Below are 12,098 nucleotides of genomic sequence, written 5' to 3'. Positions count from 1 at the left end.
ATTGCCTACACTGATCCTAATATTTTTCAACCTGAATTACTAAAGCATTGTCAATCTTTAATCCAGTATTCTAAAGAAAATCTTTCACAGGTCAGAAAAGCTTTTGACAAACAGAAACTAGATTCCCGAAGTTTGCCTAACTTTGCCACAGGAGACTAAGTGTATTGAAAGAGACACTAGAAAAAAGACTCACTAGAACCTCATTGAAAAGGACCATACTAGTTCTCCTCACCAATCATGCCTCCACTAATGTATCCCTAGATTGGGCAGATGTTTATGCTCACCATTTTAGCTAGCTTGATTGTTGGATATATGGTGACCTCTCAGCCTCAAGCCAGTCTGTCCTTCCCTGGTGGATCTCTCCACTATGGGGATCTGATTGGGCACTCTTGATTTACGGATACAGGAACAATAAAGAAACAGTTTATTACTATGGAAAATCACTATTACTAGATTTTCCATTGATAAATGGCCTCTTTTTTGATCTGAACAAAGCCCAGGCCATAATTTAATCTTTATTCTTAACACAACCTGCACTTTACTAAATAAAATTGCACAAGAAGGGCTAGCTAAAGAATCTTCTAAACCCACTGTCTTAGTTATCTAGTACTACTATAATAGAAATACCACAAGTGTATGGCTTTAACAAAGAGAAATTTATTTTCTCACAGTCTAGTAGGTTACAAGCACAAATTCAGGGTGTCGGCTCCAGAGGAAGTCTTTCTGTCTCTGTTGGCTCTGGAGGAAGGTCCTTGTCCTCAATCTTCCCTTGCTCAAGGAGCTCTTCAGGCCAGGGACCCTGTGTCCAAAAGACATGCTTTGCTCCTGGTGCTGCTTTCTTGGTCGTGTGAGGTCCCCAACTCTCTGCTTGCTTCATTTTCATCTTTTGAGAGATAAAAGGTGGTACAGGCCACACCCCAGAGAAACTCATTTTACACTAGATTACAGGCGTGACCTGAGTAAGGGTGGTGTTACAATATCACTCTAATCCTCTTAACATAAAATTACAATCACAAAATGGAGAACAATCATACAATACTGGGAATCAAGGCCTAACCAAGTTGACACATATTTTTGGGGGGACACAATTCAATCCATGACACCCACAAACAGTAATCTTCATATTGTAGGCCCATAGCAACAACTATGGGATAGATTCATCTGGTTCTCCCCAAGCAGGGGGGCTAAGTCATGCTGCTTCCGTTTGCTGGGAACAATCTAACCATAATCATATGAACACCCCACTGTTACCAGACCTATGAGAAGGCTTGCAATGTCTGAATGTGCATCAGTTATAACCTTATAAGCTACTGGTTGGTTCACCACTGACTGGCTAAGACACTCAGGTATCTATTGGGTAGCCTGCAATGGCACCTTTTGGTTATGTGGATCCAACCTTTGGCTCTGGCTTTCAATGGACTGGACTGGGAGTTGCACTCTGGGCCTGAGCTGGACTCAAAGATATATTTTAACTAAACTCCCTTTACCAGCCAATACACCCATAAGAGCTCAATGGTTTGATCATTTAGTGGCAGTATTTGCACCTCAGATAGGACTTGAAGATGTTGTGGCACAATTAGAAATGTTAAACAAATATATATAAAATGCCCTAAATGACAGTGGCCATGGGTTTCACAAGATCAATACTGAAATGGCAATGATGAGAAAAGCAGTACTACAAAATAGAATGGTCCTTGATTCTCTTATTGCAGCCCAAGGAGGTAATGGTGCCATAATAAAATCTGATTGCTGTGTCTATATTCCTGACAATAGTGCCAATATTACACTCCATGTTAATCATGTGCAAAGTGTAGTACCTCACCTAAATAATCCTGTTCTTTTTCTAACTGATAATGTAACTGATTTTCCTCTTGGGTGGATAGTGGGAAAATTGCTACTTTATTTTAAGATCTTTATATTCCTCATCATTTCTACTACTATAATTATAAAAGGTTGTTTTGTTTTAGTTCAATGCATTTTATGCATGAAGTGTTGTACTTCAAAACCGTTTGACCCTTCACATAAAATCATGCTGGTTTCACAGGCTTTCACCAATGATCATGGTGTTTAATCACCTCCCTTTTGCCTTTCTGGGTATGTTTCATCTTGACTTCTATCATTCTGTCCTGACTGAGAAATGTTCCTTGAATGTGGCCTTGACCATTAAGATGTTCCCCACAAAACCTACTCACCCAGAAGATGAGGCCTATTAGCTCAACAAGGTGAAGAAAATAATTTTTATTAACCAAAGCTCCTCAAGAAAACAAATTCCTTGAGCAAGAAAGGCTACTCCATTGTGGCTGATCAGTGCCCCCTAGTACAGACTTGATCAAAAGGGGAAAATGTAATGAAAAAGTTTCAAACTGGGGGGATGGGGCCAACATGCATTCTCAGTAAGTAAAAGGTCAGGATGTAAACCATTTGTCCAAGGGAAGAATGTGTCAAGACGTAAACAATTTGTTCTTGGGAAAAATGTTTTCATGACTCCCATGATGTATAACTGAGCCAGCTGGTTCCATTCACCCAGAAGGTTCTTTCACTTCTTCCTAGCTAAATAGCTGACCTTTACATTTCAAAGGACTTCAAACTGAAGCTGATCTTATCTGTAATCAATCATTAACCCCAAACTTTCCTTTGTTCTCTAGATATGTAGACCCCTTTCTCCGCTTGAACTGTGGAGTGTTTTTATTTTTTACTTAGTGCTATCCAGCTCCAGCTGTATTATTCCTCAACAAAACTCTTTTTCTTTCACTTCTAACATCATATGGGATTTTCTTCTTTGATTTTTTGTTGTTTTTAGTTGCCATTGAGTTGATTCTGACTCACGGATCTCATACATTTCTTGGTAGGTTTATTCCTAGATATTTTATGGATATTATGAGTGGGCTGTTTCTTTTCTCTAATTACATTTTCTAATCAGTTATTGCTGATGTACAGCAAAATATTAGCCTGAGTATATTCAAATTTCACATCTAGTCCACTTTTACGAGGTTCAATTGTTTTTAAGGCTGAGTATTACAGATTTTCTGGGTCAATTCGGATCATCTGCAAATAAGTTCTTGCATTTCTTAAAAAAAAAGGCTTTCTGAAACCTCCTCAACCACTTAGTATCCACTTTAGACACCAAAATTGCCCTTGGCCCTAATCAGGAGAAGAGAAATTTTACATAAAGTATGTACTGGGAGCCTGGAGTATGTTTTCAGTATGGTTCTCCCTTCCATTCTGGGAGGGTGTTAAGTGCTCTGCAGTGTCCTCCATCTGGCCTCACTTATCAACACAGGAATTTCCTCATCATAAAGAACACAACTGTTCTAGTCACTCTCAAGGTATTTGCGAAACTTGAAAACAAAATCCAGCATTTAAACAATAGAGCAAGCAAGCTACTGGATTCTAATGAATAAACAAATTCCTGGTGCAACAGTTGTTGCTTTTCAGCTAAGAAGATGTAGTCCTAAAACAAACACTAAAAACCAAAAAGTTCAAGATATAGCAAAACTTAAGTAAATACATAAATAAAACAAAAGAAAATTATAGGCAAATCTTTATCCTATAAAATGCAGGGAAAATGTTACCTTCTCATAGAAAGTATCATGGAAGACTGCCATAAATTTCAAAACAGTAATTTTCAAGCTGTTAATTCCTAATTCATAGGTGAAGTTATAAAGACCAGTATCTTCTATACCAGTTTTCCATGGAATGCTGAAGATCATTTCAGTGTTTTAATGTGCTCTCTAAAATACTAGTTTCCTGATTGTTTAAAAACTGTTTGAAATGGTTGTTTCAGAATAAGAGTCTCAAATTTTTTTAACTTTTAAATAAGAAAATGCTTATATGTTGAGAGGTATGGTTTAGTACAAAAAACCCACTGCTGTCAAGTTGACTTCGACTCACAGCGGCCCTATAGGTACAAAGGCAAATAATATGAATATATAGTATCTCACACTTCCAAGAAAATGAAGTACAGCTTCTGGATCCTTACTTACCTCGGTGCTGGAACCAAATCCTAGTACAACTAGCAATTACCCATGCTATTGTTGTTGTTGTGTGCTATCTATTCTCACTCAAAGTGACCCTATAGGAAGAGTAGAACTGCCCCATAGGGTTTCCAAGGTTTTAATCTTTTTTTTTTTCAAGGTTTTAATCTTTATGGAAGAAAATTGCCACATCTTTCTTCCACGGAGAGCTGATAGGTTTGAATCACCAGCCTTTTGGTTAGTAGCTGAGTGCTTAAACACCATGCCAACAGGGCTTTTCAACTACACATTCATCGTTGTTGCTGTTAGGTGCTGTTGAATCAGTTCTGATTCACAGTGACTCTGTGTACAACACTACAAAACACCGCACAGTCCTGTGCCATACTCACAATCATTGCTATGTTTGAGCCCATTGTTGCAGCCACTGTGTCAGTCCATCTCCTTGGGGATCTATTTTTCTTCTTCTTTTTTTTTTTTGTATTGTTCTTTAGGTGAAAGTTTACAGAGCAAATTAGCTTCTCATTGAGGAATAATACACAAATTGTTTTGTGACATTGGTTGCCAACCCTGTGATGTGTCAACACTCTCCCCTTCTCCACCCGAGGTTCCTTGTTTTCATCCGTCCAATTTTTCTGTCCCTTCCTGCCTTCTCATCTTTGCTTGTGGGCTGGTGTGCCCATTCATCTCGTACACATGATTGAACTATGAAGCACATTCCTCGTGTGTGTTATTGTTGGCCCTATACCAAATCAAAACCCAATTTTGACTCATAACGACCCTATAGGCTGGAGCAGAAATGCCCCCTAGGGTTTCCAAGGAGCAGCTGGTGGATTTGAACTGCCAGCCTTTTGGTTAGCAGCTGAATGTTTAACCACTGCACTATCAGGGCTCTGTTGGCCCTATATAAAAAAAAACCCAGTGCCCTATAAAAAAAAAATATATATATAGACCTGTTTAATCTTTGGCTGAAGGATGAACCTCAGGAGTGACTTCACTACGGAGTTAAAAGGGTGTCTGGGGGCCGTATCCTCAGGGTTTCTCCGGTCTCTGTCAGATGAGCAAGCCTGGTTTTGGTTTTTGTGTGTGTGTGAATTTGAATTTGTTCTACACTTTTCTCCTGCTCTGTCTAGGACCCTGTATTGTGATTCCTGCCAGATCAGTTGGTGGTGGTAACTAGGCACCAACTAGTTGTTCTGGGCTCAGTCTGGTGGAGGTTGTGGTAGTTGTGGTTCATTAGTCCTTTGAACTAATCTTTCCCTTGTGTCTTTGGTTTTCTTCATTCTCTTTTGCTCCAGCAGGATTGGGACCAGTAGATATATCTTAGATGGCTGCTCACAGGCTTTTAAGACCTTAGATTCTACTCGCCACAGCTGGATGTAGAACATTTTCTTTATAGACTATATAATGCCAGTTGAGCTAGATGCCCCCCACCCCTCCCCAGGCAATGGTCCCCAGCCTTCAGCCCAGTAACTCAGTCCCTAAGGGCATTTGGACGTGTCTGTAAAGCTTCTATCACTTTTTCCTGGTCAAGTTGTGCTGACTTCCCCAGTATGGTATACTGTCTTACGCTTCACCAAAGTTACCACTTACCTACTCTCTAGCTAGTGTTTTTCCCTCCCCACCTCCGTCTTCCCTCAAAGATTGTTTCTTTCTGTGTGGAAACAGTTTTATGTATTTTTATAATAGTGGTCTCATACAATATTTGTCCTTTTGTGATTGACTTATTTCACTCAGTATAATACCCTCCAGATTCATCCATGTTGTGAGATGTTTCGCGGATTCATCATTGTTCTTTATCATTTTGTAGTATTCCATTGTGTGTCTGTACCACAGTTTGTTTATCCATTCATCTGTTGATGGGCACTTAGGTTGTTTCCGTCTTTTTGCTGTTGCGAATAATGTTGCAATGAACATGGTTGTGCATATGTCTATTCATGTGACAGCACTTATTTCTTTAGGATATATTCCTAGTGGTGGGACTGCTGGATCGTATGGTATTTCTATTTCTAGCTTTTGAAGGAAGCACTATATCGTTTTCCAAAATGGCTGTACCATTTTGCATTCCTACCAGCAGTGCAGTAGAGGGTCTTCCAATTTTTTGATACCCTCTACCCTACCAAGCATAATGTCCTTCTTCAGGGACTGCAGTTAACATGTCCAAGGTATATGAGATGAAATATCGCCATCTTTATTTCTAAGGAGCACTCTGGCTGTACTTCCTCGAAGACAAACTTGTTCATTCTTTCAGCAGTCCACGGTACATTCAATATTCTTCACCAACACCATAATGCAAATATATCAATCCTTCTTTGGTCTTCCTTATTCATTGTCCAATTTTTGCATGCATATGAGGCAATTGAAAATACCATGGCTTGGGTCTCAAAGTGACATCTTTGCTTTTTTTTTTTTTTTTAACACTTTAAAGAATTCTTTTGCAGACGATTTGTCCAAAGCAATGTCTCATTTGATTTCCTGACTCTTGCTTCCATAAGCATTGATTGTGGATCCAAGTGAAATGAAATCCTTGACAACTTCAATCTTTTCTCCATTTATCATGATGTTGCGTACTGGTCCAGTTCTGAGGATTTTTGTTTTCTTTTTGTTGAGTTGTAATCTGTACTGAAAGCTGTCATCTTTGATCTTCATCGGTAGGTGTTTCAAGTCCTCTTTTCTTTCCTTGATCAATGTTGTTTCATCTGCATATCATAGGTTGTTAATGAGTCTTCCTTCAATCCTGATGCCCCATTCTTCTTCATATAGTCCAGTTTCTCTGATTATTTGTTCAGCATACAGATTGAATAGTTATGGTGAAAGGTTAGAACCCTGACACCACATCTTAAAAAGCTAGAAACAGTATCCTCTTATTCTGTTCAAACCACTGCCTCAATGGTCTATGTACAGGTTTCTCACAAGCACAATTAAGTGTTCTGGAATTCCTATTCTTTGCAATGTTATCCATAACTGTTACGATCTATACAGTTGAATGCCTTTGCAGGGTCAATAATACATAGAGGAACATCTTTCTGGTATTCTCTGCTTTTAGCCAAGATCCACCTGACATCAGCAATGATATCCCTTATTCCACGTCTTCTTCTAAATCCGATTTGCTAGTTCCCTGTCAATGTATTGCTGCAACCATTTTTGAATTATCTTCAGCCAAATTTTACTTCCATGCGATATTAATGATATTATTCGATAATTTCTTTATTTTGTTGGATCACCTTTCTTTGGGATAGGTGCAAGCATGGATCTCTTCCAGTTAGCTGGCCAAGTAGCAGCCTTCCAAATTTCTTGGCAATAGACAAGTGGGTGCTTCCAGGGTTGTATTCATTTGTTGAAATATCTCAAATGGTATTTCGTCAATTCCTGGAGCCTTGTTTTTTGCCTATGCCTTCGGTGCATCTTGGACTTCTTCCTTCTATACCCTTGCTTCTTGATCATATGCTACCTCCTGAAATGGCTGAATGCCAACCAATTCTTTTTGGTACAGTGACTGTGTATTCCTTCTATCTTCTTTTGATGCTTTCTTCATCGTTCAATATTTTGCCTATAGAATCCTTCAATATTGCAACTCAAGGCTTGAATTTTTCCTTTGGTTCTTTCAGCTTGAGAAATGCCAAGCGTGTTCTTTCCTTTTGATTTTCCAATTCCAGGTCTTTGCACATTTCACTGTAGTACTTTGTTTTCTCCAGCCGTCCTTTGAAATTCTGTTTCACTCTTTTACTTCATTTCTTCCATTTGCTTTTAGGTACTCTATGTTCAAGAGCAACTTTCAGAGTCTCTTCTGACATCCATTTTTTGTTTCCTGTCTTTTTAATGACCTCTTCCTTTCTTCATGTTTGATGTCCTTGATGTCACCCCACAACTCGTCTGGTCTTTGGTCATTAGCATTCAATGTATCAAGTGTTCTTCAGATGGTCTCTAAATTCAGGGGGGATATACTCAAATCATACTTTGGCTCTCGTGGACTTGTTCTAATTTTCTTCAGCTTCAACTCGAACTTGCATATGAGCAATTGATTGTCTGTTCCATGCTGACTGCTGATATGGAGCTTCTCCAACCTCTGTTTCCACAAGTGTAGTCAATTTGATTCCTTCCAGCAAGGTCCATGTGTATAATCGCTGCTTATGTTGCTGAAGAAGGAATTTGTGTCATTGGTCTTGCAAAATTCTATCATGTGATCTCTGGCATCGTTTCTATCACCAAGGTCATATTTTCCCAACTACCAGTTCTTCTTCTCTGTTTACAACTTCTGTGTTCCAATCATCAGTAATTATCAATGCATCTTGATTGCATGCTTGATCAATTTCAAACTGTAGAAGTTGGTAAAAAATCTTCAATTTCTTCATCTTTGGCCTTAACGGCTGGTGTGATAATCTGAATAACAGTCAAATTAGTTCGTTCCTTGTAGGCATGTGGATATTATCTTATCACTGACAGCATTGTACTTCAGGATAGGTCTTCAAATGTCCTTTTTGACTATGAATGTGACACCATTCCTCTTCAATATGTCATTCCCAGTAATAGTAGACCACATGATTGTCCGATTCAAAATGGCCAATACCAGTCCATTTCAGCTCCACAATACCTAGGCTATCGATGTTTTGTGTTCCATTTCAGTTTTGACAACTTCCAATTTTCATAGATTCATACTTCATATGGAGCATTACATATAGTAGGTGGAAAATTAAACCATTTGTTCTTCTCAAATGAGAAAAAATATTAATTGATAAATGATTCAGTGAGTTAATTCAAAAGTAGTAAAAATCATAAATACTATAATTTTGAAAATAAAAATTCTTGCCGCCGCATCTACTCAGAATGCTGGTCTAGTTTAACACACAGGAGTCCCTGGGTTGTTACAAACCTTAACTTGCTCATTTACTAACAAAAGGTTGATGGTTCAAGTCCACCCATAGGCATCTCAGAAAAAAGACCTAGCAATCTACTTGCAAAAAACCAGCTATTGAAAACCGTATGGAACACAATTCTACTCTGACCTTGGGTCAGAATCAACTTGAGGGCAACTGGTTAACTGGATAAGCACCAAATGCTGCCTTGATAGGGTAGCATTTTTGGAAAAACCAATAGCACTTTGACAATAGGCAGTTTGGCTAAGGGCTGAATGTTTTACAGTAGAGCTAAGTAGTTGATTCTGGAAATAATGATGTTTGAAATATAGGAGAGTTTGTTTTGTTTTAATCATAAATGCTTCTCATTGGTTGATTCATTTTGATTCCTTTCCCAAGCTTCTAAAGGGAATTCGACAAAACTGATTAAATTTCATTTACGTGGAGTGTACAAATGTGTTGTGTTGTAAGAGCTGTTTGTGTCAGACACAATAAATAAACCCCTTTAATCCTTTTTCTTGCTTAAGCAGGAAACCACAACTTGCCAATAAGAAATTTAAAACATATCTCACAAAGTTTTATGTTTGATTCAAATCTCAAAATATTTTAGGTCTTGGAATATTGTGATCTTGGCAAACACACTTGGTGTCCCTGGTGAGAACACGTGTGCACTGTTGCTTACTTTCTGGTTCAGTAAGAGGGTCACACCTTGCCCTCTTAATCCCAGAGTCAAATATGATTACAAATATTTTCCTCTTGGGAATCTAACTTGTAAGGAAGATCGCTATGCTCTTGGTTAAATAAAACATCTCCCTTTGGTTGCCTTATCTGTTCTCAGGCTTACTGTATTTCATCAGCCTAAAGATTGTGTTTGACATCAGCAATGGTTAGAGACCATTTGTTTTTACAATGGAAAAAGAAATAAAAGTACAGATGTCAGACCTCAGAATCCATACTTCTCTGAGTTGTTTTCATTTTAGAAACTGGGAATGTGTTTTTGGGGGTTAGGATGAATACAATAGTAGACATGTCACTGGGACTAAGTAAAAATATCTTACATCAATTGTTTTCTTTTATTAACTTCAGAACATGGAAAATAAGTGAATTATGGGAAAGTGAAAACTCCAGGACAAATTGCAGTTTAAGTTAAGATAAGAGAGGTTCAGGTCAAATCCTGAAACAAACAATAAAAATTGGAACTTTCCAGTCAGAAAAGTAGCAGGATTAAATCCAGCAATCTTAGTAGTTGAAGAGTCTATTTTCTTTGGGCATGCTAATTAACATCAATTAACACTCTGACTCTAAGACCTTTCCAGTTAACAGTGATAGCAGATTTTGACCTTAGCTGCAACCACTTTACAAACATGAGGTATTGTGTAATGGCCCAATCTCCTGGTTTACCTGTGATGGGAATGCAAAGCCCTCCAGATAGAAAGACCAAGTAAGTGACCTGAACCTGGGGAACTGTTCACCAAAGGGAGTTGAGACAACACCAACAAATGCCTAAGGGAGTATGGGAATCTGAGTAACAGCTTTCAAACTTGAAATTTTTAATTGCCTAGTTTAACCTCAAAATATGGCACTCCTAGCCGAGTGCAAAGCCCTCTGCCACCCTCTCAAAACAAGGTGGGCCAGCTCCCCAGGGCAGGTAGTGGGAGGCCAGTGTGTGTGTGGGGGGGAAGGGGGCAATGCTACTTCACTCCTGTTCTCAGTTGTAAATAAGCCTGTAGCCACACCAGGGGCCAATTAAAGGGAATGCCCTTGGTTCAGAGTCACCGAAAGGCACCAGGAGGAGTCTAGTCCTTGGCAATGATCACAATTAAGGGAGTAGACTTTTTCTTTTTTTTAATCAGGGGACCAATTAAGTAGACTGAGCCATGTGGTCGTGCCTTCCACTGAAATTTCTAGAAGCTGCACAGCATTTGGGAAGCTCTCTGAGCTTCTCCAGGATTGAGTTTCATGTGGTTACACCCAAAAGGAGAAAGAATATTATTTTTTGCACCTCTCATTAGACATCTTTTCAAATAGTACATTTAATTAAAAAAAAAAGTTTTTTGTTTTTTTCTTTAAATAGTGTTTTCTGAAAGATCAAGATGTTGTATAAAGCAGTATCTTCAATTGAGAAAATAGCTCAAAATGTTAGCTCTTTCAGCCACTTGAACACAACCAGAAAGGTGGAGGAAAGCCTGCAGAGGTGAGAAGTTAAAACAATAAAAAAAAAAAATAGCGACTAACATTTAGTGGGTGCAGGGCCAGTAGCGCAGTAGGCAAGGTAAGCAGATATTCTATAGTGAACCCATTTGAAATTGTTCACTACAGCATAGTAAGTAAGCACAAGTAAGCCCGTACTTACCATGTTACTAGGTCATCCACCCCTGTCAGGGATTGTAAATTTGAAAAGAGGCTTCGATTCTGTAGGAAGGTGCTGTGGGGTTGGGAGAGAGACAGATTTCAGCCACACCTAGAAGCAAAATCTTTGATGTGGTGGAAAAATGTGAAATTGTTCACTACAGATGATCTGGTAAGCAAGGTAAGCACAGTGCTTACCCTGCTTAATGGATAATTCGCCCCTGGACAACTAAGAAGTTAGCAGGGACTATAGGGTTTGAGCACTGAAATCCTTGGCCCTGGAAATCTTCAGTCCCGTGTAAACCAGGACAGTTGGTCACTCAACCTGTGCGTCACCATACTGAGCGACAAACTGAACCAGATCCAGGTGACAAGAAAGTCTCTGGTGACACTCTGCCCAGCCACTTGTCTGTTGACGACAGACTCTGCGACCGGAGCAGGCTATTTCAGCTATCAAGGGACACGGTGCTCCCCTGCTCCCAGTATCTGCGGAGGACTGCAGCCAAGCCAGTGGGGCACTCCCACCCCCATAGGAGCCAGGCCCGAGGCTGGGCCCAGGGCCAGGCCGAAGGGGTGCCCAGTGTGCCCAGTGTCCATGCTGCCATTGTGCTGCCAGCCCCAGGGAGGCACAGACATCGGTCCCCACTTTGGTTTCATGGATTCCCATCCCAGCTGCGTGGTGGTGACTGGTAAGAGTATATCCTTCTGCTTTCTCCTGCTGCTGCTTTTAGCCTGACTAGGAATGTGCATTGCCTCATGCTGGTCATAAACAGTTCCCTGAGGGGGAAAAAGAGTGGCAACTGGCAGTGGTAATAACTCCAGATGGACGCGAACTTCCTGCTGTGCCTATTAAAATCAGGTGGGGACAGGGAGGCTTCTCTGCTTCTGCTTCCAAATAACTCTTGAATGACATACGATTACGTGC

General features: G+C 39.7%; 1 protein-coding gene and 1 long non-coding RNA gene across 2 annotated transcripts in view; one reads left to right on the top strand and one right to left on the bottom strand.

Moving 5' to 3' along the window:
• PGPEP1L (pyroglutamyl-peptidase I like) overlaps positions 1-12,098 on the top strand; it is a 92,144-nt gene that overhangs the window by 25,235 nt on the left and 54,811 nt on the right.
• LOC135227252 (uncharacterized) lies at positions 373-11,564 on the bottom strand. Its single transcript, XR_010317358.1, has 3 exons — positions 11,372-11,564; positions 11,178-11,249; positions 373-883 (listed from the first exon to the last, which is right to left on the bottom strand). It is a non-coding gene; the product is annotated as an uncharacterized LOC135227252 (long non-coding RNA).

This window comes from Loxodonta africana, chromosome 13 (assembly GCF_030014295.1).
Source record: "Loxodonta africana isolate mLoxAfr1 chromosome 13, mLoxAfr1.hap2, whole genome shotgun sequence".
Lineage (NCBI taxonomy): Eukaryota > Metazoa > Chordata > Mammalia > Proboscidea > Elephantidae > Loxodonta > Loxodonta africana.
This window is presented reverse-complemented; position numbering and strand designations above follow the sequence as displayed.